General features: G+C 45.3%; 2 long non-coding RNA genes across 3 annotated transcripts; one reads left to right on the top strand and one right to left on the bottom strand.

Moving 5' to 3' along the window:
* The first annotated feature begins 990 nt into the window (after positions 1-990).
* Positions 991-26,776, top strand: LOC146757318 (uncharacterized). 2 transcript variants are annotated; one of them, XR_014936627.1, is made up of 4 exons: positions 991-3,434; positions 6,932-7,120; positions 7,518-7,606; positions 24,985-26,776. It is a non-coding gene; the product is annotated as an uncharacterized LOC146757318 (long non-coding RNA). The 2 variants fall into 2 exon arrangements; XR_014936628.1 differs by lacking the exon at positions 6,932-7,120.
* LOC146757319 (uncharacterized) lies at positions 20,566-25,620 on the bottom strand. The gene is made up of 2 exons (XR_014936630.1): positions 25,500-25,620; positions 20,566-24,151 (listed from the first exon to the last, which is right to left on the bottom strand). It is a non-coding gene; the product is annotated as an uncharacterized LOC146757319 (long non-coding RNA).
* Positions 26,777-27,787: the final 1,011 nt, after the last annotated feature.

The raw sequence follows: 27,787 nt of genomic DNA, 5'->3' as shown, positions 1-27,787 counted from the left end.
CTGTTCAAAATGCTTTCCTTGATTCTCCCTTCATCTGCTATCTTTCCCCTGCAAGCTTCCTGGAGATAAGTCTCAGCTCTTGGGCAAATATTGTTCAGAATAAATAAGGGAGATAGAGGAAAAAATGTTTGTTTTGTACTTCAGCGGGGTGACAAAAGACTTCAGATAGGCGGCAGCCTGGGCTGTTGTTCCTTGGTGTTTTTGTACTGATTTCTTCTGAAATGAAATGTTAACAAATGTGTGACAGCAATGAAAGGTGTTTCCTTCTCTCACTGGTGGGTTTTCTGAGCCCTGGAGGCTTTTAACCTCATTCCCCAAACTATTGGCTGGGAATATAGAGAGGTTTATGTGGGGGGGAAATGGGTATAACAACTTTGTCTGCTCAAGAGGCTTCAGCCCTAGACGGACAGTGCAGCATCTGTGTCATGCAATGCAAGCCTACCTGGGATGTCTGAAAAACACCAACAATTAGATAGTCAGGGAACTTTGCTGTGCTCTGCAAGCTCAGGCAGCAGAGCTGAGCATCAAACTGTGCTTTATATGTGTCTTGCTTTGCTATTTTCCACCTTCTAGAAGGAAAAGGGCTAGTGAAGGGAAATCAATAGGGGTCAGCCCCTCCAGGCATCTGCTGGATGCTATGTTGCAAGTGGCAGACTTAATCTACCTCTCAGTAAAATGCCCCTAATCCATGGACTCCGTGTCTGTGTACTGTGCTCTGGTGCATCAGTCCCACAGTGTTTTGCTTCCCCATACGTGCCCTGGCTGCATGCAGGCTGTTTGTGGGTTATCCAGGTGCACTGTGTTGGAGGAACAAGCTTACAGTGCTCTCCCTCCTGTAGTTTATGGCTTTCACTCTTCTGGCAGGGAACAAAAGGATCTGACCTTCCTAGGGGCGAGCGGGGAAGTTACTAAATAACCAAGTCCTTCCCCTCCCCAAAAGGCTGTAAATTGTGCTGCAATAATAGTGGTTTCACCATATGCCAGATGAGAAGCTGTTGCAGGCCACTGAGTGATTCTTTTAATTGGAGAAGAATGAGAGGAAATGCTTTATCCTGGGTAACTCTGAGGGTGGAATGAAGGTTTACCTGCTGCCTGCTTGCTGTTTAAGGGTCTGGAATGGGATACCGCTCCTCCTGCAGATTCAGAGATGGATGCAGAGCTGCAGGACAGTGAGAGCCCTAATAGTCTTCTCATTTTCTCCTGTGGGACTTCCATTAAATACTATAAAAACCCCACTTCTTTCAGATAGGGTCCTTCTAAAAGGCTCTCGCTCGCTGTTCCTCCCCCTCTGTTGTTTTTTCCATACTTTGACATCATTACATGGAGGACATTTCTGAGCTGTGAAGGAAACTGTTCCAAGCCAAAATGTAATGCTGGGAAACAAAAAAATTCAACAGTATTTTCCATGGCTCCATCTGAATGCATCCAGCTCAGTGTTGGGTAGATCCAGCTTTATAGGATGGATTGCTGAAGTCTCACTCTGAGTTCACCAACCTGTGGGAAGGAGCTCCATCAGACCTGTGATTTCTCTCTCCCCAGCCACTAAGGTATCAGTGCTACTTTTCGCACCATAAGGGAGAGACCCTAATTAGGCTTATTAAAGTTACTTCTTTATTAATAGCATGGCCGTGATCCTACAAACATCCCTGCGTTTGTAGGAGTGTTATTTGTGTTGAGTTCCCTGTTGGAGTCAGTGTGGTTGAATCCATGCTGAAAGCTGAGTGAGTGGATGGGGATGGTGAGAACAAGGTCTGCACTGGGACAGTGGTTTGGTGTAAGAGGGGACTTTGTGATGATGCACTGACATAGGCTGCCCATGGAAGGCTCAAAGCAGTGTTAAGCCTGCGTGCACCCACTTGACCTGTAAATAACGATGGCCTTGTACCCTCTGAATCTGACGCTCCATCTTGGCCCAAGATCAGGTGTCCCCTGGGGACAGGCAGTGTCTTGTCTCACAGCCTGCTCTCAGTGAGAGCGTTTTTCTTCACGTGACCTCTGAGCTTCTACTTGCCAGATCCTTGACACCAGATTGTGGTCTCCTGTGTGCCTTCCTTTGTTCTGTGACTAATTAGAGCCCTCAGGAAGGAGATGTGCACCGTGGACATGAGTGTGCTGCAGGTTCTGTTCACTGCAGCGTGTCCTGTTGAGGATTTCCCAAGCTTCACTGCTGCCGTGACTCACAGTGCATTTTCTCCTCTGGGCTAAGGTTCATTAATTCCGGAATTAAACTTATTGCTTCTTTAGGCAGGAGCTGTGTCAGAGCATCCCCATGAGTTCTTTAACAGTTCTCCATGTTGGTGATTCTGATCTGTTCAAAAGCCTGGTTTTTAATGCATTGGAGCTGATGGAAAGAGTTCAATTGACTTTTCAGGGGAAGCTTACATTGGGCCATTCATGGGGATGAAGGCACCACCTGTAGAATTCCTTATAGAACTTCCTCCTTCCCCATGGCCTCCACTGGAGCTGAAGAATTGGGCAGCCTGGCTGGGCAGCAGAGCCCCATGGGTCAAGGAATGTCCTACTATGGAGCTGGAGCTGACCAGAGGATGCTATTGCAAATGCAATGCTTCCATTTGCAGCTGAGATCCCTAATGAGCCGGGAGCGCTGGAATTTTTCCAGCCTGTAGCCCCTGTTGGCTGCCCTCCCATTTGGTCATGCTAAACGACGAGGTAAATAGGCCTTTCATGAAATCTAACACCCGCCCTACCTAATCCCCCTTGCCTTCAAACTGTGGGGCTAATCAGTTGTTTTGACATAACTGGGATCCAAATTCTATAAGGAACATGGCCAAGAAAAGTTCAAATCCAAGACCAAAATTAATGAGAACTTCAAAGAAATTTACCACCAAATGTTACTAATTTAGTACACCCTGTGTTTGAAACCAATGACCTAATTGGAAACTATATTCTTTAAAAGCCATTATGTCCCAGCTCCTTAGTATTCGGGAGGTGGCTTCTGAGATCAGAGTAGGTTTATGTCACTTGGTAGGACAGGGTAGAGGCTTTCCACTCCCACCGCCCTAAAACACGAATGAAATATCCTGCTGTTGACTGCATTAGGTGATTGTGCTCTTAATGCACAATAAATAACAGATTCTGAATCAGACAAACAATTTCCTTCTGCTCTCTAAGAAGTGAGTATAATATTACAAATCCTTTAAAGCCGGTTGAAGCAATGAAAGGTCTGATTAACTTTGCTGTCACGTTGCCAAAAAAACAGCACATTAAAAGGAAAAAAAAAAAGCAAAGTACTTAACATAAAAATGTACATTGTTGTACAGGGCTGCCAATGGTGCATCTGCCTTCCCGGAGTTTCATCAAGGTCTGCAACAAGTGTGTGTGTGTGTGTGCAAGAGCTGATCCTGCACTGTTTGGTTGTGGTTTTGGGTCAACAAGGGAAGCAAAGTAGGGTTTTAGGTCTGGACATTCTCCAGGTAAGCCAGAACTCATCGCCTTTATACACAGGTGTTGGTAAAATCTGATCTTTGGTGCATTTCCCTGATCCTTTCTTTATCTCCTCCATCACTTGTTTATCTCCCTCATTTATAAGGAGTAGTGTTAAAAAAAAAAATGTTCAACTGTCAGATTGTAAATTCTTTTGAAACGAATGGAGCTCATTTAAGGTAATGAAGATTTCTTTCTTGCTGTTGAGGAAGTTGGTGTCTATGAGGCATCAACTCAAAAACACTTGCTTCATTTTTCTGGTCAAAATAACATCTCTGAAAGGACCTGTAGGGAAAGTTTTGGTCCACACACCTGGTCAACCACTAAGTTAATTATTTGGGATGTACTGGAGACCATTTCAGATGCTGAATTGTACCTGGGATACCATATTTCCAAACACGGCCATCTCCCACATAGTTCTAGCTTTGGTGATGCTGTGGAAAACAGACCATGGAAGAAGAAATGCAGCTCTTTGATAAGGGCCTGGTGATCAGTCCTGCCTTCCTCTGAGGATTTCCCAGTAATATGGAAACAGTTGTTAATTTCTGAAGGAGGTTACGTGGTGTCTTAGGCTGATAACTGATGTTCTGCTTCCTTAAGTCAAAGTGGATTTCCCCCTTTCTGGCTGTTGTAAATGCAAAGAGCAGTTATGGGTTCAGAAATAAAGAAAGAAATGGCAAAAAGAAAAGAGGACTTGATGGGACTGGAGTGATTTGGTTACATTCAACCTGTAAGAAAGATTCCTTGTTTTCACGTTGGTGAAATGTTGCCAATAACTGCTTGGCTAACATGAAGGAAGGTTTTTCTTGGGCCATATTCAGAAAAGTTTAAAAAAAAAAAAAGAAAAGAAAGTAAAATGAAAGAAGAAAACCCAATGGGTTCCTTTGTTGGGGAAGGAGCTGGCTCCTGCCTGGCGCTGGGTGACCTCATGTAGGTGGGTATTCAGCCCGGTGGCAGACCCTGAGGTGTGAACACAGTGAGCTGAGCTGCACTGTTCCCCACTGGGGGCATGGCGGTGTGTTCCAGTGGAACCCAACTCATCTGTTGGGCAGACAATGACTTATTCCTGATGGCAGTCCCTCCCTGCTACAGTGCAGGGAGCATCCCTATTCCAGTGTGCTTAGAGCACTCTGTAACTGCTGCATGTGATGAAATGGGTCATGGTGAGGGATGGATATTTAAGTGATTTCCTCTTTGGGGCTTACAAGCCTTCTGGGGTCTGTGCCACCTTCAGAGCTGGGCAGGGCTTGAAAAGCTTAAGTGCAGAAGAGACTGAATTTCCCAGAAAAGGGAAATTTGTGTTTTATAAATCCCGCAGTACCCATTTTGCTCACATCCATTTTATGATTGTAATTACTTAGATTACTTTTATTTTAGAAGAAGGAAAACAAGAATGAAAGGATAACTAAGTAAAATAGTGCAGAGAAAGAAGGAAAACACTGCGGTTTCTGTTCCAATCTTTAACCCTTCAGCAAGAGGAAGAGCTGCATCTCTCAAGGTGGAGGAGCACAACCAGCTGCCAGAATTTGTCTGCTCTTTTCAGTGCTGCATTCATTCATTTCTGTGCTTATGGAAAGGTGAAGCTCCCTTGTCTTCCTTGTGCTTCAGTGAGTTGTGGCTCTCTGGGGGTTTGCAACAAAATTGGGCATAATGTAAGTTACATGTTATATACAATATATGGTCTATATTGTGTATTATAAGTATATAATACCATGCACATATATAAAAGGCTCAGCACACAGCTGTGTATCTTGTATAGAACATATTAGGCTTATATTGCTGATGGCCCTTTTGGCAGGGATGTGTTACTGATGCATAGAACCATGTTGTCAGTACTGATCAAAACAGAACAGTTTTTGTCTGCCCCATAACAAATACATGCCCACACTTCTTTTATTCCATGTAGACTTTTAATGTGATTATTCTTTTCTGTATATGAAGTATACTGAAGCAAGTACCCAAATGCCATGACCCAACAGAGCTCCCTGGTGAGCTCTTGTGTCTGCACAAGGGGTTTCTGCCTCAAGCCATTAATGTTATGTGCTTGAATTCAGCATTCTGAGGGTGTCAGGCTGAGGTCCTGCCCACAGTTCAGCACGGAGTCCAGCCCTAAGGTTTGGCAAGGTGAGACATTGGACTGGATGATCCTAGTGGGTTCCTTCAAACTTGGGATATTCTATGGTTCTCCCTTCTCAGTGATTACGGTGTATTTGTTCAGGTTGAGAGTTGAGAAAGGCATCTCCAGTGCCTGCACCTTGCTCCAGTGAGACAAAGATTATAATCTTGTAATCGCCTGTGAGAGTGACCACTGCTAAGATAAGACATATCTCAAAGAAGGGATTGTTATTGCTGGAGATGCTACACCTTCATAGACACTGCTCACTGTATTCCCATTTCCATTGAAATGCTGGAAGCTGCAATATGTAAAACCCTCCCAAAAAAATCCCAAAAATCATTCCTTTCAATGATCTCCCATCAATCAACCTGCACCTTTGTGATGCCCACACATCATAGCATCAGCATTGACTGGATTGGTTGTTGAATTTTATCAACCCCTCCTGTGTCTTTCACCCCAAAAAGGGATGCCACATCCATTCCTGGATCCTTCATGAGCCATAAGGAGCAACTGCCATGCTCCCTACACCCACCCCAAATTGCGTGGCAAGCTCCTAGGAAGGCAAGCAGATGTACTGGGCTCTGTGCAGGGGCAATCAGGGAGGGAATTAAAATTATGATATGTTGCCATGGTAATCAAGTCCCAGGATTTGGCTAGGAGGAGAAGCGAGGTTGTAGCAAGTTGCTCATGAATTCCTCAGTAGGCTTTTCGATACTCTGTTTCCTTTAAATGAAATTGGAGAAAGACTTGCAGTTCATAGCGGGGATAAAAATTTTATGAAGCTAAATCCAGGCAGTGTTTTAGTGTCAGTCAGCATTAACCCACAGCATGATCACATAAATAATTGAGATCTCAAATACCCCAGCGCTCCGGGTTGGAGCCCTGGCAGCACTGAAGGCTCTATGGGCAGCCCAGTGCTTAGGAACCCATTGCCAATCAATGTGAGCATCCTGAAAGTGCCCCACCTCTGCCCCAAAACCTGAAATATAGGAACAGAAGGATGGATGTCATGGAAACGTAGCAGAGATCCAACACCTGAGAGAAACCCCAGAGGAAAGGATTGAGAAGCTCTGCTTGGTTGTGAGGATGGCAGCTGCTTTTGAAAATGGAGATTAAAACAAAATAATCATTTTCTTTGGGTTCTTTTTTTGTCCAACCCATCTCTTGGTTCCCCTCCTGCAAAGAGGTTAGATAGAGCTGATTGAAAATCAATGGAACATAATGATAAAATTATTGACGTTTGGAGAACGAATAACACTAAGAAAGGAATCTGGTCCTAAGGTGTCCCCAGTTGTGACTTCAATCGTTCCATCTTTCTTCTGCTTTTCTCTTCCCATCCCTTCTCTACTGCCCTTTTTCTTCCTTTTTCAGAGGCAAATGGGGAAGCCAAAGGGGCAGAACAGACAGTGGGCTGCAGGGCAGAACAAGGACCTGGAGAGGAGAAAGGGAATAAACCAAAGTACAGAGGAGTGATGGCTTTGCAACCTTCCAAAGACCATTGTCAGGAAGAAAATAAAGACATTTTCTCATGGCAGTGAGATGTTCTACACTGAAAAAGAGGTGAGGATGAAAAATGCAAACTGGAGAGGAAGGAAGGCCATGAGGAGGCCTCTTTCTTCTGATGGACTGCTGTCTGGCAGGGGATGGAGGATGGGGATGGGAGCATCCACAGCTTGGAGGCTACTCAGAGCTGTGAATAGCAGCTTTTGGAGGCCCCGCAGAGCCTGGTGATGGACCTCAGCTTCTAACAGGTCATGGGGCTTGGGTTAGAAATATTTCATTGTGGAATAAATCTTCATTTTACTGGATGCCTCCAGAACCACGGAGGTCAGAAGCACTGGGTTTGGGAGGAATAGATACAATTTTAATTACATTTTTTTTCTTCCTATTTTCTTTTATTTTCTTTTCTTTTCTTTTTTTCCTCCTGGGAACCTGGCCTGGATTTTTCTACCTTAAGGAAGACACAAAACCTCCTGAACCTCCAACCTTGGAGCATTCCCCCCTGCCCCAGCCCAGCTCACAACGCTGCTGCTGTATGCCCATGAGGTAAGTGATGCTGCTTTGGCAGCTGGCTGCACACACCCAGGGAAAATAAACACACAGAATTACTGCTGGCTCCTTCAGCCTGGTGCTACACTTGGGCTGGCTCCATCATGGCACGTGAATAAAGCACAAGGCTGGCTGCTGCCAGGTCGGTGGGTTGATTTCAGGTCTTTATTTTTTTGCAGGCTATGAGAAAACAGAAGTTCTAAAGGAAAGAGGTTTTTTTTCTCCCTTCTGAGCTAAGCCAAGACAGGCTCATGTGATTTCTCACTAAAGCCCAGGCAGCAGTGGGTTGTGGGGTGCAGAGGGGCCAGGGCACTCGCTTGGAGCAGCTCTGCTCTTTGCAGATAGGTTTAGAGCTGTTCAGAAAGGGAGCATCATTGTGGTTTGTCCCTGATGGGAATGTGTTGTGTCAGATGTTGGCCTTCTGTGGATTTCCAAAGAGAAATCTGTGACTATTAGATACATATATGTATGTATATACATATATATATGTATATGTTTATGTGGGATTGTTTAGTCTGGAGAAGAGGAGGACCAGAGGAGATCTTATCACTCTCTACAGCTCCCTGATTGGAGGTGGGGGTCAGCTTCTTCTCCCATGGTAACAGCAATAGGATGAGAGGTTGGATATTAGGAAATGTTTCAGGTTGGATATTAGGAAATGTTTCTTCTATGGAAGAGTGTTTATGCAATGGCACAGCTGCCCAGGGAGGTGGCGGAGTCACCAACCTTGGAGGTGTTCAAGGACTGTCAAGATACAGCACTGAGGGATGTGGTCAGTGGGTGTGATGGGAGCTGGGTCTATGGTTGGACTAGATGATCTTAGAGGTCTTTTCCAACCTTAATGATTCTGTGATTTTACGTAATAAAAAATAATTGAATTCCTCCCATAAACCTGTCTAGATTTTAAATATTTCTTGATAACTGCTTAGAAACACTTTCCACTTCCAGTAGAAATGTTAAAAAATGCTCAGAATTGGTTGTGCTAATGCAAATTTGCAAGGAGCTGATCCTAAATAGAGATGTCTTGAAGGAAGTTCGCATTTAAACCTTGCACCTCAGATGTTTGCTGATTCAAAGGCAGCGCGCACAAATCTCTGGTAGCGCATTCAAGGATGGCTGTTAATATCTCTAGGGTTGGGACTGACTCATGTCTCACGTTAGAGACTGTGGTGCGGAATGTAAATAAAATAGTGAGAAATAAAACGTGAACAGGAACACGGTGTTATTTAAGAACAATTCTAAATTAGTCAAAAGTTTCCCCCAGAACTTTTAACGACCTTTGCTAACAAAGGCTCCCATTTAGGTGTGTTTTTTTTTCTAATCCTTTCTTTCTTTCTTTTTCTTTCAAAAGAGTAAAAATAAACTATTAAAGCCCAAGAGGCTGCAATGTGCCACTTCAGCCAAATCAACTTAAAAAAATCCAGCTTCAAAACAAACCCCATTTTATCGAAATAATTAAAGCTTCCAAAGGAAATATGAACTTCTGCTTCTTCAGAAACAGCAAGGAGAGGGAAGACCCCCCACTTACTGAACACTTACTTCTAGCAAAAGCCCTCTAAAATAAATCTTCATTACCCACTGGAATCATTCAGATCTCCTATCAGTAGAGAAACTTCATGTTTTGGCATTCAAAATAATTGCTAAAAGTTCTTAAAAAGAAGCAGAAGGCCGATTTGGTAAAGGGAAATCTTAAGGGATGCATGTTGCCTCCCACCTGCAACCATGTCAGGTATCAGAAGGCATCTGAGCAGGGATGGTCAGTCCACCGTGCCAGGCTTAATGAGGCAAATCATTGCAAAACGACACGTCTCTGTTAGGTGTTGAATCTTTATTACAGCATCCTCTGAGGTATTTGCTTTAGTCAATGCCTGGATGGTCACATCAGGTCTCTTTGCTCTCTTCTGTGAATTAAAGTGGAATTCAGCATTAATGAAGGTCTAATTTTATGGTGTTATTGTTAAAAGGATGTAATACAAGCTGGGGAATACTGGCAAGGAAATAAACTTTTGAGGTCCATGCCAGTAGTTAGCTCTCTGAACTAGCTCTGGTAAATGAGTAGATCAAACAGAACTTTGACTTGCAGCTCAAAGCCACCACCCATTCTTCTGCCTTTCCATTAAGTTCTCCCCCCAATGCTTTTTAATTATGTCTGCTCTTCCCATTCCTCTAACTGGCTTTGGGGGAAGGACCATGGTTCCTCCCAGTGCCATCTCTGCCAGCCAGACCTGGGAAGCACCAGAGACTTCAAAAGACCAAGGGTTGCTGGGACCCAGGTTCTTCTGCCTTTCCTTGGCTGTGCTCAAGGGCATTCCTTCATTTGGCAGCTAGATTCTGCAAAGTGGATCTTTTGGCTTTTGTTTGGTCAGGCAACTGGATTTGAAAATGAAGTAAGCCTTTATCAGTGACTGAAATCAATTCAGACCAGCATAAAACTTATGGAGACTTCTGGACTCTCCCTGCATGTGTATGAGCCAAGTCACTGCTGGTGCTTGCAGCCGCAGTGGTTTCCTTAGTTCAGATGTGCTGAGCACTCTGTGTTGATGTAGAATTAATAAGCCAAGACCACTTTTCATAGAATCAACAAAATGGTTAAGATTGGAAGGAACCTTAAAGACCATTTTGTTCCAACCCCCTGCCATGGGCAGGGTGATCAGCTGCCAGCCCACGCTGCCTAGGGACCCATCCAACCTGACCCTCCAGGGATGGGACTCCCACATTTCTCTGGGCAGCAGTGACAGGGCTTCACTGCCCTCTGACTGTTGAAAGGTTGTTTTGTGTTGCGCTTATCTTAAGAACTTTAAGGGCAAAACAACTTCCCAACTCATGATGGACAGCCTTATGGCTCAGCCTGGAACGTTTCCTTTCCTGTTGTCCCTATGCCATCCTATTGCTGCTCTGAGCAAACTCTGATCTGGGACAACTGTCAGCTGGCTTCAGAAAGGGATAGTGTGAGAGTGGCTACAACCATCCCTCCTACATGCTCTTTGGCCAGAAGTGAGAGGGTTTGAGCCAGTAACTAAAAATACAGCTCATAGCCTTGGATAAAGGTAGGTTTGTCAGCAGTAGCTTCTCTGCTGGAGTCCTTGCATCAGTCCCGGCACAAAGTTGCGTGTGATGTGGGAGAGGGTTGGTGCCCTGCTGTTTCTTTCTCTTTCTGCCAAGGTTCCTTTGTCTCACAAAGCCACAGCTGGCTGCAGCTGGAGCTGCCTGGGCTCTTCTCCCAGCCCAATCCCTGTCTCCCTGGGGGCACTTCCATAGGATAAAAAGGAAAAGCTTTTCACAGCGGTACCTGTGAAATTATCCTAGTGGATGGCTGGATGGCACAAGGCAGCAGGACACAGCCCACTGGAGGGGAGCCAGCTCAAGTGGACACACTGGGCAGCTGGTGGTGGCTTCCTGGGTCTGGAAGTGAGTGTGAAGGCTGCCAGCACTAAGGCTGAGCTGTTGTGAGCAACCAGCTCTGATTTAGAATAGGTTTGGTCAATGTTCTTTACAAATCTTTTGCCCTGTGCTCATGTCTCTTGACTTTCCCTCCAAGCCTGTCCTTGATGTAAGAGGAGCTGGCAAGGTGAATCCAGGCATTACATCATGGACATCCTGTTGCTTCAGACATTTGTGTGTGTTTGACTTGGCTAATGTTTCTTCCTCAAGATCGATGAGTGCCTGTTCTGTTTGCCTTTCTCTGAAGATAAAATAACCTCCCTCCTGGGATTGGATTCCAGGTCTGGGCCCAGCTGTGACAAAGGACAGGTGTGGGGCTGTGGGCAGGGCAGGGCTTCCCTATGGGAGATGGTTTGAGATGAGCATCTCCGTGAATGTCCATATTATCCAGGGCTGCTCTTATTCACACTGTTTGTACGGCAGACATCTGGGGGAAAAATGTAAAAGGATGAAATTGGAAGACATCAGTCTCTGTAAAAGGTGTGGAAAAGGGAGCAATGATGTGGTGAGGAAGGAGGAAAAACATTAAACATTCCACAAGTTGGGCTAAAGATGATCAGTTTGATGATGCTGAATGTATCATTAATACTGCTTAGAAAAACTATTTCTAATCTCGGTTGTGTGCTTGTTACTCTCAGCTCTCCCATTTCTCACTCTTGATTGGGTCTGGTCCCAGGCACGCTGGAAGATCCTTCCATGACCCCACAGCTCTGCCCTGTCTCTGGAAGAGCTGAGCACAAACAACCCCTGGGGCTGTGAAAACCAGCAGAGTTACAGCAAAAGACAACTGTGAGCTGGAGTGCCCCATCCATCAGTAATTCAAGCTGTCTTTAAACACTGGCAGTGACTCCAGATGCCTGCAGTAGCCAAGGCTCAGTTGTTTACAGGAAGGACTGTGTCTAAGGAGAGGTGTTGGTTTCCAAAAGGAAGCAAGGAAGCTTATGGAGCAGAGCCAGTGTGGGTCATGGGCTGTAGGACTTGGAGAAGTCAGTGGCTTGGGTGAACCATGAGGTCCACTGATCACCTGAGGTACAGTCATGGTTAAAATATCATTGTGGGTCAGGGTCTTGCTGTGCTAATGTGAAGGGCCAGGGATGAATCCAGAGCCTGAGCTGGGACTGGCTCTCATGGTTGCATGGGATGAACTGCCCGCTGTGCTCTAAAGTTAAGCGTCATTACCTGCATCAGAGCTAGTTGTCCTGCACCAAGGGAGCACACAAATCCCATGTGGAAACCCACTGGTGACAGAGCTGTGACTTAGTTCTTCCATGCACTGCCACTTCTTTTATATATGCATCTACTTTAGATGTGGTGTATCTAAAACCGGCAGCTCTGTGAAGACAAAGGTTTAAAACAAAAAGAAGAAACACCAGACCCCAATCCTACAAATTTCTGTGACCATTTGTGCTATGGGGGAGGCAGAGAAAGGAGAGAGAAACTGCAGACCTTAACCTGGGTTAACTAAACACACTCTTAAACTCTGCTTCAACATAAGACTTCTAGCATTACCTGCTCGGTATGCCATAGCCACTGATGAGAGCCACCACACGGCGCAGTTAATCACAGAACCAGCTGCCATAGGATACAGTAGGGCATAAAGCTTGTAAGAGAGCTCTTTTCTCTGACATCCAGAAAAAATGAATAAAGGATGGGAAATCTCAGATGACAGGGTGAGCACCAGCCACTAAATGGGGCTGAAGACGTTATTCTGCAGAATGGCTTATGCCATAAGATCTGCATTTTCTCTCTCTCTCTTTTTCCTATTTTTATCCCCCTCTTGCTGTCTATGGAAATGAAAAGTGTGGGGAACTGAATCCTTCAGTCCTTTCTCTTCTGTCCAAGAAGTCTTTTTAATATGCCTGTTTTACTGGAGTGTGTAGACCTAAACTAGGCATCTCACTGGCACAGGCTGCCCAAAGAGGTGGTGGTGCCCCAACCCTGCAGCCAGCCAAGGTCAGGGAATGGGTTCTGAGCACTGATGGAGCTGTGGGTGTCCCTGCTCAGTACAGGGGTGGGACCAGATGATCTTTAAAGGTCCCTTCCAACTCTGACAGTTCTAAGATCTCCTCCCTGTCCTAGTGCTGTGGTTGACTCAACTGATAGATTTCAGTCTCTTGCACCCTTTCCCATTTGCTGTCATATTTTTCTCACCCCAATGCTTGGAGGGTGGATGCTTGAATGCAGGAACCCACTTCTACTGACGGGTGCTGAGGAGCAGCCATACCAGCTTTCTTCTGAAAGGAAGGTGGTCAGGTCCAAACTTGGGATACTAGGGCTCTCTTTTTGGACCTATCTGTGGTCAAACTCCTGGCACTGACCTTAGGACCCCTTCCAGAACTGCCTGAAAACCCAGCATCAATGACAGCCTGCAGAGATTCTATACAATTCCCCACCTGGCATCACTGCAGACGCCAGAATGGAACACTGGAGAACATAGGGCAATTTTTTGGACATCTCCATGGTTAAAGATGCTTGATAGAGACTTGAGAGTGTTCTTTCCTCAGCTGTGTCACTGACCTTCAGCAAACCATTTTATCTTTCCCTTTTCCTATCTGTGACAACGATAGAAATGTTCTCTTTCTTTCTCCTTTTGTCTGTCTTATCTATTTATATTTTAAGGTCTTTGGGGCAAGGACTGTCTCTTCACTGTACAAAGGCTGACAGACAAAGGCATTGACCTTATTTGGGATCTTCGAGTGTTAATGTGATAACAGCACCTGAACAGTGGATGTGTGTAAAATAGCAGCAGTGTCTATTTTGGTACAGAAAGCAAAGTGCTTTCCCTTCCTTGTAAAAGATTTTGGGATGCAACATTAAAGGCAGCAAAGGGAATCGCACAGAACTATGTGAAAAGCAGGAAGTTCTGGAAAACTCTGAAACTTGGTTCAAAATGGAGGTTATCTTCCTTTACTTTCCATTTCCTCTTTTTTTTTTTTTTTCTTTCCATATTTTTTTTTACCTGAGACAATAACAGCAACGCCTGAGAAAGGGAAGATCTGACATATAATGCATATCTTGCTAAAGCTTGAGATCCTGAGGGCACAGACAGCAGCTGTGCCACTGCAGAATGCTTTGAGGGGAACCTGGCCATGGCTTCCTTGCTGGAGCCCATGCAGCTGAACATGGGGCTGGCAGTTATCTGAGCATAGTGAAGAGGTTCAGACTATTTTCAGCCATATAAAAATGTTCTAGTATCTTTTTTTTTTTTTTTCCCCACTACAAGAGGTTTCTCTTCTGTTTCAATGCAAAAAGTACTTTCATACTAGAAAGTGTTACCCTTCTGCTCAAGGGGATGCCCTCTCATCTCCACAGGTTACCTTTTTCACGCAAGCAGAGGGAAGAAGAGTGGAGTATTAATAAGCTCTTTGCCAGGAAGCAGTTAAAATTTTCTCCTTCCCCTCCTGCATCTCAATTTCACGGTGTTTCATCTCTTTTTGATGCAGAGATTCAAACAAAAACTAAAAATGCCATTAATGGTAAACTCAACAGGAAAGCTGCTTTCTCTCCTGAGCAGTAAATGTGGATTTGACCTCTTAAGAAGTGACTTTTTTTAATTTAGTACTAAATTCCCACTAGATTAAGCACAATCTGAAGACACAATAGGGGAGCAGCAGTGGAAGGGAATCCAAGCAGCACTTAACGTCGTCTTTACTTGTGTTTCATGCTGAAAGATCAGTTCAGGTGGTGAATTATTAATGCTGCAGTCTGGCATAATCATAGGCACGCAGCCTGCCAAAATGTAAGAAGTCCATCGCAAAGGCAGGATATTGGATCCTGTTGGTGCAAACAGACGCGCTCCCGTGTTTGAAAGTTCACAGTGGGAGAATTCAAATCAACCCCCGAGGTTGGCTGCAGATTAAACTCCATTTTTAATTAGTTGCTGCACAGAGGACCTCATGTCAGGAAAAAGTAACACTAAACCCATGGAAATATCCATAATAATTATCCTCCGGATTCTGTCATTGTCAGTGGGGTAAAACATTAACATCCTTTTATCATGCTGAAGCATTTGCTCGGTTTGTGGTTTTATTTTCCTCCTGTAGTCCAACAGTTTTAAAGCCTAATGAGTTAAGAATTGCCCAGGATGATAATGGGGCTGCTGAGACCCTTTAATGATTGGCACAGCTCGCAAAGGGGAGAAACAAAACCGGAGGAGGCTTCCTGGGGAAGGGTGTATGTCCACAAAGGCTTGAGTGGGCGACGGGCAGAAAGGGACTGTTGCTTTCACACAGTTAGGTGTTTAAAGGAAGACAAACTCTGGCCACAGCTGACTAATTTTGGCTAATTGGAACCTGCATGGGTCAAGGCCTGGAGGCCTGGATGCTGTTAGGTTGGGGCAGCATCCATCACCCACCTCCCCTCTGCACAGCAGCTCGTGACAAAGAATACATGATGTAAGAGAGGCCCCAGGCCCATCCCTAGCAGAATATTGCCTTGTGCCTGCTTGTCCTGGTGCTGCCTTCCTGCAGGTCAGCTGAATGATTAGCCAAGTGTATGGCTGGAGCAGCCCCTTGATTCAGGCCAGCTTCTCACTGCGGAGCAGAATGTTTCCAAAAGCCTTTTTGGATTTCTTCCCTATAACTATGAATAGATGAGCCTTTCTTGTGTAGAATGAGACCTTTGATGGTGCAGGGACCCATGGGCTTGGCCTTGGTGAGAGGCACTGGCAGACCCTGTGCCTGTTTGCTCCATATGCTGCTGCACATGCAAGGCTGGTCTGATTTAGGCAATGGTTTGTCACCCAGCTCCATTCATCATAAAAAAAACATTTCAGGCTAAACGAGATTTTTGATAACATCTCTGCCCATTCACCTTTTCCCTCCGAACACCCGATGGCAATGCAATGCACTGCCTTGGACTCAAGGCCTCTTTAATGCCTGTGATGTATATTTTAATAAAATTGTTTTGACTGAATGCAGGACAGAGGAGGAAGAACAGTTTAAGTGTTCCCTGTGTAAATTTCACGGTAACTTGAGGGTTATGGTTAATTAAGAATTTTAGCTTCTTTTCCCTTAATAGTGCTGAAATAGTTGCTTAAGCTTTTCTTTTCTTTTTGTAAAGGAATGCCAAATAGGCCTAAGAATATCTCAAAGCAAGCTTTGAATCAAACTGACTTTTCTGCTCCCATTATTGTATACTAGAAAAGGGCCATCTGATGCTTCGAGGTTTCAAAAATGAGGGATATCTTCCCGATCTGGTAGTTTCCACTGGCAGCTGGTGCTCAGCACAGCATGGCTCCAGACAGTGCTAATAAATCCTCTGATTTCTTCAAAATAAACATGAGCACAAAGTAAACCTACAAGAAGTTACATGGCAAACCTGTCTGAGATTATTGGTAGCTGGTGTTTCTCTTTTCCAAGCTTAGTTTTTGCTATGAGATTGCCCTTTGACATTTGCAAAAACCAGCAAGTGGAGGAAATGACAGTGTGGCATTTATTAAGCTGCAGCGTGGATGTTAAACAGAAGAGGTTTCACTAAGAGTGGGATATAGCTGCTCCATGAGAAATAGACTGTTAGAGCTCACCCGGATGTGAGATACTATAAAACAGGCTTATATGGAAAATAATATCAGACTGCCATGCATTTGAGGTTAGAATGTTGCAGTTCTTTGCCCTTAAGAGCTGTGAGCTTGAATGGGTCTCATTGTGACAGATTTATCAAACTAAAGTCTTTGGAAGAGGATGGCACATGTGCGGTTGTATAGAGAGACAGCTTTCCCTTGAGCTGGGCTTTGCTCATTGCTCTCTCTCTTAAATGTTATTTTTGTAATGTGTTTTAGCCAAGATCAAAGCAAGACAAGCAAAGGCACAAATGGTTCTGCCTTGAGTTACCCATTTTAAGAGTAAAATTCTCACATATCTTTTTGGAACTGGGTTTTGTTAAAAACAAAAGAGATGTGTGCTGCTTTAGGTGTACCACCTCATTGGGTTGCCCAAGATTAAAGAGCATCAGGATGGACCCATTTCTTCATCTCCCTCCTAGAAGGACAAGTGTATATCTGAGCTACAGAAGAGGGTTGGGGAGGAACACATGTATATCCCTTCCTGCTCATTCTGCAGGCAGCAAGGTCCCATCCCAGGACATTCTCAGTGCTGAGCCATGCCATATCTGAGCTTCCCTTGGGCAGCCTTTATGCCACATGAAGGGGCATATCCCCACCATGTGTGTTCTCTTGCTACCTTCCTACTGTGAGATACTGGTAAATCCTTTAAAGAATATGCTTGTCACCATGTTCAGTTATGTAAGGAGAAGTCAGACCTTATGCTTGGAGGTATAAGTACCTCATGAAGTGCTGCTCAGACAGAATGAATCTAGAATCCCCTCATTGTAAGGGTAGGAAGATGGTGGATAATGTTAGAGATAGATTACATACAAGGGCGATGCATTTATTCCTTATGTCTTCCTGACTTAGTGTGGCAAAGACCTTCTGGAGAGGAAAATAGAATGGAATAGACATTGCATTCCATTGTGTCTATTAAAAAGCCTCTTCTTTAAGATCTTTTTTCCTCTGCTCAGATCCTGGGTAACTTGCCAGGATGGCAGCATTCACATGCTGCTGTCCAAACTGATGAGAACTGGAAATCCCAGAGGGCTCCTTGAAAAACACCAGCAGTTCCCGTGGGCTCAGCCAGTGAGCGTTTGTGCAGGCTCATGAGTTAATCTGGTTAGTGGAAGTGTGAGAATGCACGGAGGTCAGCAAAGCAGCACGTCAGAAGAACAAAAGGTTCAGCTCCCCAGAAACAGCCTGGGTTCCTCCGCGACCTCCCAAGCCAAAACATTGGTTTGGATTTGCAGTTTGACCTATTTGTTCCCTTCCTCTTTTTAAGCTATTTCCCCCCTCCCTGTATTTTCAGTGCTACTTCTGCACTTGACATTTGATAAAGCTTTGGATTTTTGTTTTCCTGTGAAACTTTGCCTTTTGCTGATTAGTAGTTTCGTGCGTACATAAGTGGAACACAAATTATTTCATACTTGTGTGTGTGTAGTCAGTCATGGAATACATGTATAATATATTACCCACCGCCTATGACATTGATGTATGTGAGCACTAGGAACGGGGAACAATCACTTAAAATGAAATTTGAACCCAGTTTCAATTTCCCTGGTGGTTCAAAAAATATCAGTCAGCTTTCAAGCTGCCTGTTGTTCGTGTCACTGCCCTTCTCCTTTCCTTTGAGGAGGATGGGGAACTCCAGCACTCATGGTGCCTGTGTTCACCTCATGCAATGCAGTGTAGGGCAGGGATCCCCAACAGGAACCCAGTGGTTGGAAAGAAGATGGCAGCAGGAGGTTCCTTCTGAGATTGAATGGCTTCATGGTGTTGAAAAATGAGACTCCTTCATGCGTTAAGGGAATGTTACTGCACTTGGACCTGAGCTGAACCCCATGGGCACTTGCTCCCTGCATAGGTGTACTGGCATAATTTGGTCCCTGTGCAGCACACTTCCTCAAAAATATACTCTTTTTTTTTTTGTCTCTAGTGAAATAGCTTAGTGAAATTAATCCTGGGAAGAGCATGGTGTAATTGGAACAGGTGTCGCATTGAAATGGGGACAGGAAACCTGCTTCAGTGGCTGCTTCAGTTCGGAGATGAGAAAGCTGCATGGGAGAGGTCTGCAAACTCATGAGAATGGTTGTAAGGGAGAACTTTAAAAAGGCATTGCAGGAAGCACCACATGCAGACACTGCAGTAATGGGGCAGCGGATACTTCCAGCATCCCACACTCAGCAGTTTGAGAGGTACAAAAGGAAGGGACTGCAGAAAGCAGCAGGGCTCATGTGCTCTCCCCACACAGCATCTCCCACTGTCACTGTCAGAGACATATGACCAACCTGCGTGAGAGGTCTGACACTGTTCTACTCTTTTATTTGCTATAACGCAGCCTGAGGACTTGGCAAAAGCAAAACTGGTCTGCAGTTTGGACTGAGCTGGAGACTTAGCTGGTGAATTTAGCTCAGACCAAGCTCCTCTGTTACAGAGCAGCACAGAGAGAACAGGTCGATCTCTTTTCCATATGGGGATCTGCAGGGAAAGGGCAGGTGTCATGCTGGTGTCAACTGCTTTATGCATTTGGAAATGTTCAGGTTTTATATTAAATCAGAACTTTAATTGGCTGATTTTTAATCATGCTGCACACTTGGAAAAATCACCTTTTTATTAGACTGGCTTTTGTAATTTCCCAGCCCCAGCTGAAGGACCTGTAGCACTGCCTCAGTCCTTCACATTTTCTGCCTCTTCTTATGCAGTTAAAAAATGCACTGTGTGTTTGCTAGTTTAGGAGCTGAAGGAGCTGAAAGGAGCAAACAGAGCAGAGCCTTAAGGTTCATCATTTATCTGAAGAGATGTACACTTATCTGCTTGCTTGAAGCAGTCGCTGTTTCAAAAGGCTCTGAGCATGAAATGATTAATCAACAGAAAGAAAAGGGTGCTCCGGAGAGTTTGGCAAAGCACTGCTGAGAAATGATGCTCTCTGTCCCATTGAAATGCAAATACTCCAAAACACAATCCCTTCAGAAACCCAGCATTATTTGTTTCTAGGGCTCCTTGTTATACGCTTATTACCATTTTGCCTATGATCACTAGGTAGGTAGGGATTGTTTCTGTCTATGCACTGCGGTAAGAGCATTAAATTAATGTCACACAACCAAAGATGCTATGGCTCAATTTACAAACGATTTGCCTCCTTATCAGGAGAGATTTTTGTTACCTCTCCTTCACAGACCCGATTTTCTGACACCAAAGTGGCAAAATCCCTTTCAGACATGACAGCAGTAAAGAGCTTGGAATCGCCGTGTTTTCATTTTGTAGGCAATTAAAAACAATACAGCCTCAACCTGCAGTTGCAACATGAGTGCTTTCCTCCTCCTTGAGCACACTCTCTGCAGTGGCCTCTGAGGCTCTGCTCATGGTGTTGGCTCCATGGGCTGGGATTGTGCATCTGGAGGTCCTTGCAAAGCTTCTGTTTGGAGAAATGATGATCAACATCAGAGCTAAGAGCCAAGATGGCTTTAGATTTTAAGACCTATGCGCAATGGTTGTGTTCCATGAGGTGGGAGTAGAATGACTGATTGATAGATTGATTCATAGAATCATTAAGGTTGGGAAAGACAACAAACATCATCCAGGCCAACCATCAACCCATCTCCACCATGAGACTAACCACGTCTCCTGGAGCCACAAGTAAATTAACTGAGAGTAAAATCTTGAGGTTCCCACAGAAGCTCAGGGCTGAAAGTGTTGGACCATTTGGCATCAGACAGAATAAAATGGGAGCAATGGGAACTGTACCTCTGTTGCTCATGCACCAGCCAGGGGACTTTGAAGAGATAGAAATGGATTTTGAGGGTATCTTGTCTGGAATCCCTTACACCAGCCATGTCTGATCTATAGCTCCATCAGTGAAGAAGGATTGGGAACCTTGACTTGTTTTTAGTGGGACTTGCTGAATCTGGACAAGATTTATTTATTTTTTTGGATATAGAAAAAGGAAAATAAATGAAGGCAGTGGGGCTGATTTTATTCTTATTTTTTCATTTATTTTGGGTGTGAGGATTGTCTTTTTTTGTGTTTCCATTCCACCATCTGGTCCTGAGTCAGTCAGAAAATATTCTGTTGGCTCTAAATTTTTAATCCTCTCTAAATTCTTTCTATAAGTGAAGCTTGTTCTCACTTCTGGATGCTGTTTCGAAAGAAAACCAAAATGTTTTGCTTTAAAACCCCACTATTTTTATTCTACAGCATTTTTCTTCTTTTTTTTTTTTTTTTTTTTTTTTTTTTTTTTTCCACAACCAAACTACATTTCAAATGTGAACAACTTTATCTTACAGGGCAGTCTGTCTTTCAAGGAGGTAATGCCTCCTTGTGAAATCCATGCCCACCTCCAGATGGCAAATGGCACCTCTGGGAGGCAGCGGTGATGATGCCTTGGAGTCACCCACAGGGCTGATGTGGGGGTACATTGGAGTAGAAGCTCAAGCTCACCTGAGCCCCATGGGCCAGAACTGGGGTCACCATATGGGCCAGCAGTGGGGCTGGCTGCAGGGGATGCAATTTACTGCTTGCCTGGGGAGATCAACCCGATGGGGACCGTGGGCATGCAGTGGGGAGGATGAAAGCCCTTTGTGATGAGGAGCAGGGCTGAAATTGATGAGGCAGCAGCACGGCCCTGGTTTTGCCTCTGGCTCTGAGCTGCCCTTCTTCTCCCCCAGTGAGGCCTGCAGCCTATGTGTGGGTAGGCTTTAGTCCTGAAAAAGGCATTTATTTCTGTGGGTAAAAGGCCAACATTAATACAATTTTGTTATAATTTACAGCGACCCAGGGAGCTCTTTCATGCCAAAGGCAACAGTGTTCACCCACCAATCACCCCAAGCAAGCCCCTGGCCCCATTTTGGGAATGGCAGCAAACCCGTCACCTCCATGGAACCAAGCTCTCACCTCAGAGCTCAGTGTTTGCAGGAGAGGTCGTTCTGGGACCAACACCCTCATTTTTGGGTGCTGCTCCCCATATTTGTTAGGGGTTGTTGAATTGCAGTCCCATTGATGGCTGTTCCGAAAGGCAAAGGTGCAAATCTTGCACAAGACTGCTGGCTGAAATGGTAGTTTGCTCCCTTTTTCTTGCCTTTTGTCATCTTCTGGGATTAAAAAAAAACAGATAAAAATCCCACAATTGTATACATGAAAAATAGAACTGCATAGGTGAAAATTCCTCCATTAGGAAAGATGTGACTGTATAAATTCTGCACAATTAGAAATCTCCATGTGAGCAGAGCTACAGAGGACACTGTACTGTTTTGATCAGGACTAAATTGCATTAAAAAAGGCTTGTTAATCCAGAGATCTGGGTGATAATCCTAATTCTCTTGTAGGCTTTCTGTGTGATACCAGATAAATCACTTAATGGCTCCTCTGCCTCTACTTCCACAGCTGAGAAACTGTGATGAATAATACCCAGCCCATCCACACTGGGGTTGGGAGGCTTAACTGTGTGATATTTGCAAAGCTCTTTGAAATCCTCCTTTGTGAAATGGTGGGTGCGTGAATGAACAGCAGCAGTGGGTGCTGGCTAAGCCAAATGGTGATGGTGTGCTGTGCAGTGAGGAGGAAGATGGGGATGAAGGCAGGGTCTATGCTCTGTAAAGCTGCAGTTTGGGGCTGTATTTGGATGGACTTGCGCTGTGTCTGGAAGGCGTTGCTCCCTTGGTGCTGGTAAGGCCGGTGCTTGGGCTGCCTTTAAGTGATGTGACAACAGCGAGTGCCTCGTCCTGCTGTGCTGGCAGGAGCTTGTGTCCATCGTCTCACTTTCACGGCAAAGGCGAAGCCCTGAAAGCAGAGCTGGGAATGCAATAAAAGCCAAACATGCTCCTTTAACCTGCTCGGCACCAGAGTGTGAAATAATACCCCAGACAGGAGCCCCGAATGCTTTTATAATTTATTCATTCCATGATTTCTTTCAATGTAGCTAATGTTGTATTTCCCTGACCAGGGCTGTCACATGAAGCGTGAGAAATCCTTATGGACAGGTTGCTTTGCCTCCCTGAAAACAAACTCATGTTAACTGCAGTGGCCTAAATGAGGGGAGTCCTGAGGGATGTGCAGCCAGGCTCCGGGGATGCTCCCATAGATGTGGGGGAGGATCCAGAGGATCCTGATGGGTTAATTCAGGTTGATCAGCACTGGGACCATTCCCTCTATCCTCCAGAATATTGAATTTGTGGAAATAGCAACAAACAGGGGGAAAAGAAAATAAGATGAAGAAGAAAAAGGCCCTGTTAGGATTGCTGGTGCACAACCTCAGGCTTCCAAGATTTGAGGTAAAACCTTAAAATGCCAAGCTAGGGGAAGCAGAGAGGGTGAATGGTCAGGCATTGGCACAGGCTGCCCAGGTAGGTGGGCAATCACTGCCCCTGGGGGTGTTCACAAGCCATGGAGATGTGGCACTGAGGGATGTGGTCAGTGACTTTGGTGGAATGGGTTGGACTCTATGATCTTAGTGTTTTTTTCCAACCACAATGATCTTACAAACGTAAATTAGTGTTGTTTCTTATGGACAAAGACCTTTTTCCAAGCGTAACTGTTAATCTCAATCTCATTTCATCTGCAAAACAGCTGCTTGGATCTCTCGCCTTGCATCTGTCTCCTATGGGGCTGTTTTCTCCTGCTCTGTTTAGTGCAGCCAGAAAGTTAATTCAGTGCATATTGGGAAATTCCTCAAACACCATGAGACTTAACACCATTTTTTCCATCAGACCCTCAGAGTTTGAGCTGATACTTAGAGGTGTGAGACTGCAGAGCTGGGGAGTGGAGCTTTTCCCTAATTTATTGTAAGGAGCTGATCTGGGGTGTTATCTCCACAGACCATGCTGTTATTGTTTCACTTACAGGCTAAGTGCAGTATAACTCAGACACAATGCATTCCCTGTAATGTGAAACCCATAACACTCGCCTGTGGCTGACACCTGAAGTAAAGTATGTGTCTGCCAGCCCCCTTGGATAATTTGCCAATGTATTCTAATTGGGTTTATATAAAGCACGTATTTATTTATAGATGTGCTTTTAAGTGCATTACTCAGTGGTTTGGGTGCTGGATTGGGAATTGCAATGGGAGAGCTCCTGTGCTGGCTTTGCAGCTGCTCCTATTGGGATTTTTGGGCAACTTTTGATGGCAGAAGCACCCCTGGATGCTGCATCCTGAGCATCTGGCACTGCCCAGTGCTGTTTCATTGCTTATGGTGGGTAACGCCACTCGGTTTAATGCATGCAATGTAATCAGTTACAGCAACATTAATGTTCCCTCAAGTGTGAGGCCTGGGAAGCCAGGTTCTGGGATGATTGCTCTCTTTAGCTCAGAAGAGGAAATGAAGGTCAGACTGTGCTGTCTGATGGGTGGTTCCCAGGCTCTGTGCAGGGGAGTTCCAGCAGAAGATCTCCACACAGGGGCTGAGGGAGCTGGGATTATTGATAGAGAGTTGGTACCACATGGGTTGGGTGCAAGAATAGAGAGCTATGGGGCACCTCAGCATCCCTGATAGACTGAGTTCCTGGGCTCCTTACCACGCTCTGCTTGCAGGCTGGGTCTGCATCAGCAAGTGCTACAGAGAAATCTGGAACAGAAATGGGGCAGAGGGCTCAGTGTGCACTGCTGCGTCCATTAGGGCTAATCCAAAAGGAAATATGGATAGTTTGGAGGTGGAGTAAGCTGGGTAGGAGGTAGCCCAGGGGCAAGAGCAGATGGGGAAGCAGCAGGGAGGTGAGCAGCCTTCAGCACCCAGCTGTGTTCCAATGATTGAGAAATGCTGCTGTGATAAGCAGTCAGGGCAAATCACTGAGCTAGCTGGGATGCACACGGTGGCTGGGGGGTTATGTACACCTCCCACCTTGCTGCTGGGCCAGTCAACAGCTGCAGGGCTCCCCAGCAGAGCTGTGCTGACCAACCACAGCAGTGTGGGAGAGGTCAGGTTTTGACATTAGGGTTGTTAACCTGGGTGCTCTGTGCCAGTGGATGAGCTGCAGCACGGCCACACGTAGCTTGTTCTCCTTCCCCAAAGGGTTGCAAAACTCAACCAAAAGCCCTGATTTGTTTTCCCATTAGCTCAAGGGCAGATGGAGCAGATGTCATGCAGCCAAAGATGTGTGGGTTGGGCATTTCAGGGGTACTATTGCTCCTAAACTATATTGCCAAGCCTCAGAGCCCTTTGTCTTAGGACCCAAAAGCTTTTTTAGGGCTCAGTCCTGCACTGACAACAGCTGATGGGCTCAGAGCAAGGCAGGCAAGCTGTGGGGATGCAAAAGGAGCCTCAGAATCCTGCCTTGCATAAAAGCCAAATCTTGCTGAAAAAAGAAGAAAAAAGCTTGCAACCTCTCACTGCTTTTTATGAGGGCGGAGGAGGTTATTCAGTAACCCGCATGCTCACAAAGGCACTTTTGTTCCTAATAGGTCCTGAAATGTTACGACCTAATGTGTAACTTCACCATTTACTCATGTAGCAGCATCGGGGTTACCGTGTAAGGACACAGAATAGCTGCTCCTTAAGGACACTGCCAACCCATGGCACCTGCTCAGGAGTCGCCATGCCAAGACAGCCTGGCAGCAGGAACACGGTGTGGCCATGCACTGCTTGGTGTGGGACACAGGGATGGCACCTGAAAGGCTACGACTGTGACAAACCCTGCCCGGAGCTGGAGGTGCCCAGGAGGAGCTGGTAGAAGCCATGTGTGAATCCAAATGTGCTGTTTGGTGCAGAAAAACGCAGGCTCCTTATCCTGTTACATTGCTTTACGGTGTTTAAGCCGATAGCTTTAAGCAATAGAGAGGTATCCCCATTAGAGAAAGGCTTCCTCTGCACTGAATGCAAAACTAAACCAGCACATGGGAAAAGAAGCAAGCAGAGCCAAGGCTTTATCTCCTCCACCAGCAGCCCCCAGGAGCACCGCTTTATCCCTCCTCATTACCTGAAGTTGTGAGTGTCACTGATACCCAGATACTGTTTGCTTTTCTAATCCCAGCAGGGGATTAGTTTGAAGCACAAGGACCAGGAGCCTCCATAATACCGAACCGAGGCAGCGAGACTGCAGCTGATGCTGTTATTCAACTCGGTAACTGAGTCTTTGAGGAATTATTCTGCATTATTTGCTTCTCTTGTATCGCATGGCAGGAAGCGCCACAGGATAATTACTCACATTAAGAATGCTTCCTTTGGTCTGTTTGGAACATTTCACATTTCATCTTCCTGGGTGCCGAGTGTCTGACAAGCATCCCATGGACAGCAGAGCAGTTTGGGGGTGACACAGGAAGGACAGCTCTGGGAAGTGCTGCTGTGCCTGCAAATCCTGCCTTAATTCAGCATTGAATAAAAACAAGCAGTAAGTTAACCCAAGTGCAAACTCCAGCAAGTAGGATAAGGTGCAATGTCTCTTCCGATGGAAGCAGCGTTTTTCCACCCACATGGTCATGGTTATGGCCATGGTCATGGTCATGGTCAAGGGTTTGTTTTACGTGGACTCTGCTGATGTTGTTTGCTTACTACTTTAACCACCTGGTCTTCTTGCAGCTATTATTGCATTAGTCAGAACAGACCAATGAAATGACCCAAACCCTTAATGAAGACCTTGACTCATCTGTAACCTTCCTGAGGAACATTTTATTAGCAGAACTGGTGCTTCTGGCTGCACATAGAAGGAATGATGCCAGATCTGGGGAGAACATACTGACACAAACAGAACAGATCTCTGTGCCTGCAAATGTTGTGCACCTTTCTAAAGAAGTAACTAGAATGTATGGCTTTCTGAGCAACTGTACCTCTGGGTTTCCTTATGCAACAATAACGGGGGTTCAGTGATGCTCAGGGATAGGGAAACTCCCTTTAATTCTTCCCTCCTTCTGTTCTGTGCTTCTGTTAGGAAATGGTTTGGTTGACCTTGTGCCATGAGATGAGATGGAGTGTGGGATGGGCAGCTGATTCACAGAAGTCAGTACTCAGGCCCCAGCGCATTTCTTACCCCCAGCACCCTTCCCATGTTCCCTTTGCTGTTACGTATCCCATATAACGTCCCTGTGTAGTATACATCCCCTGATAATATGAATGAAGCTTTCTATTTTCGAGCTTTGAGAATACTGGAAAACAGTTCTAGTCTTCCAATTGTTTTTGATATCACTTGGAAACAAACAGATTAGAAAACCTCTGGAAGAGAAATCTTGAAACAACTAAAATAAATAGAACTGAAACACACAGCACCACAGTGCTTATTTTTCCCTTTCTTTTTCTCATCCTCCACATGGCAGTGGTTCCAGTGGGAAACAGGTGGGAAAAAAATTACTTCTTGCTGCTTTCATTTCTAATTATTACTTATATTGTCTAATGGCTGTGGAATGCTTTGTCTTTGAACCAGTGTGTCAAAATAGGTCAAATGAAAGTAATTCCCCCCCTTTCTTCATCCAGCATAGCAATTGCTCTCTTTGATTTATATATCATGGGCAGATTGCTGAAGCTTTGCTCCTGCAGGAGACAGTGAATAGGTGATGTGGGTCTGTGTCATGTGGGGCCATTGACTGTGTGCCCCATTTACACAGCACTGTGTTACGTGGTGTGAAACCAACAAATGGTGGCACTGAGGTTGGTCTTGGGGAACAGACCAAGTGTGAACCTTGAACCACCATCAGAACTGGTACAGATCTCATCAGTGAAAGTGTAGGACACTGCTTGTGCCTGGTGATGGAACTCAAACACCTGCACACCGGCCTTTGTAGTCTGTTTTATTTGCATTCATGCCTGGGATCTTGCTTTTCAGATGACAAAAGGCCAAAGTGGTCTTGAGTTGAACCTTGCTTAGATCGCATGTAGTGACAGATGTCCAGACTGAAGCAGTGAAAAAGCAGCAGTATTGGGGTGAGCAGAAGTACCGGGATGAGCAGAAGGTGGAGGCTGCAGAGGTTCGTCCATCAGCCAGGCATACTCCCATCCTGGCCATCAGCTCCCCCCAGACTGTGGGCTCTGAGCTATCTCTGCAAGATGCCCTGGGGCTGTTTCTCCCATAAACTTGCTTTTCCTTTCCCACCCCAGCCCCAGTGTGTGGTCAGCGGGCCCAAGACGTGCCCACCCTCTGTTCCTCCACACTGCCCTCCATGGCCCCTCAGGAACCACTGACAGAGAAAGCTGGCCCCCAAGGCTTGAATTACAGTGAAGCCATGGATAGAAAATACACCATGAAATTTTATGGCTCCTGCAAACGGGCTGCCATCT

The sequence above is a fragment of the Coturnix japonica genome, chromosome 23 (genome assembly GCF_054131305.1).
Source record: "Coturnix japonica strain WE chromosome 23, WE-NBRP24, whole genome shotgun sequence".
NCBI classification, from domain to species: Eukaryota; Metazoa; Chordata; class Aves; order Galliformes; family Phasianidae; genus Coturnix; species Coturnix japonica.
This window is presented reverse-complemented; position numbering and strand designations above follow the sequence as displayed.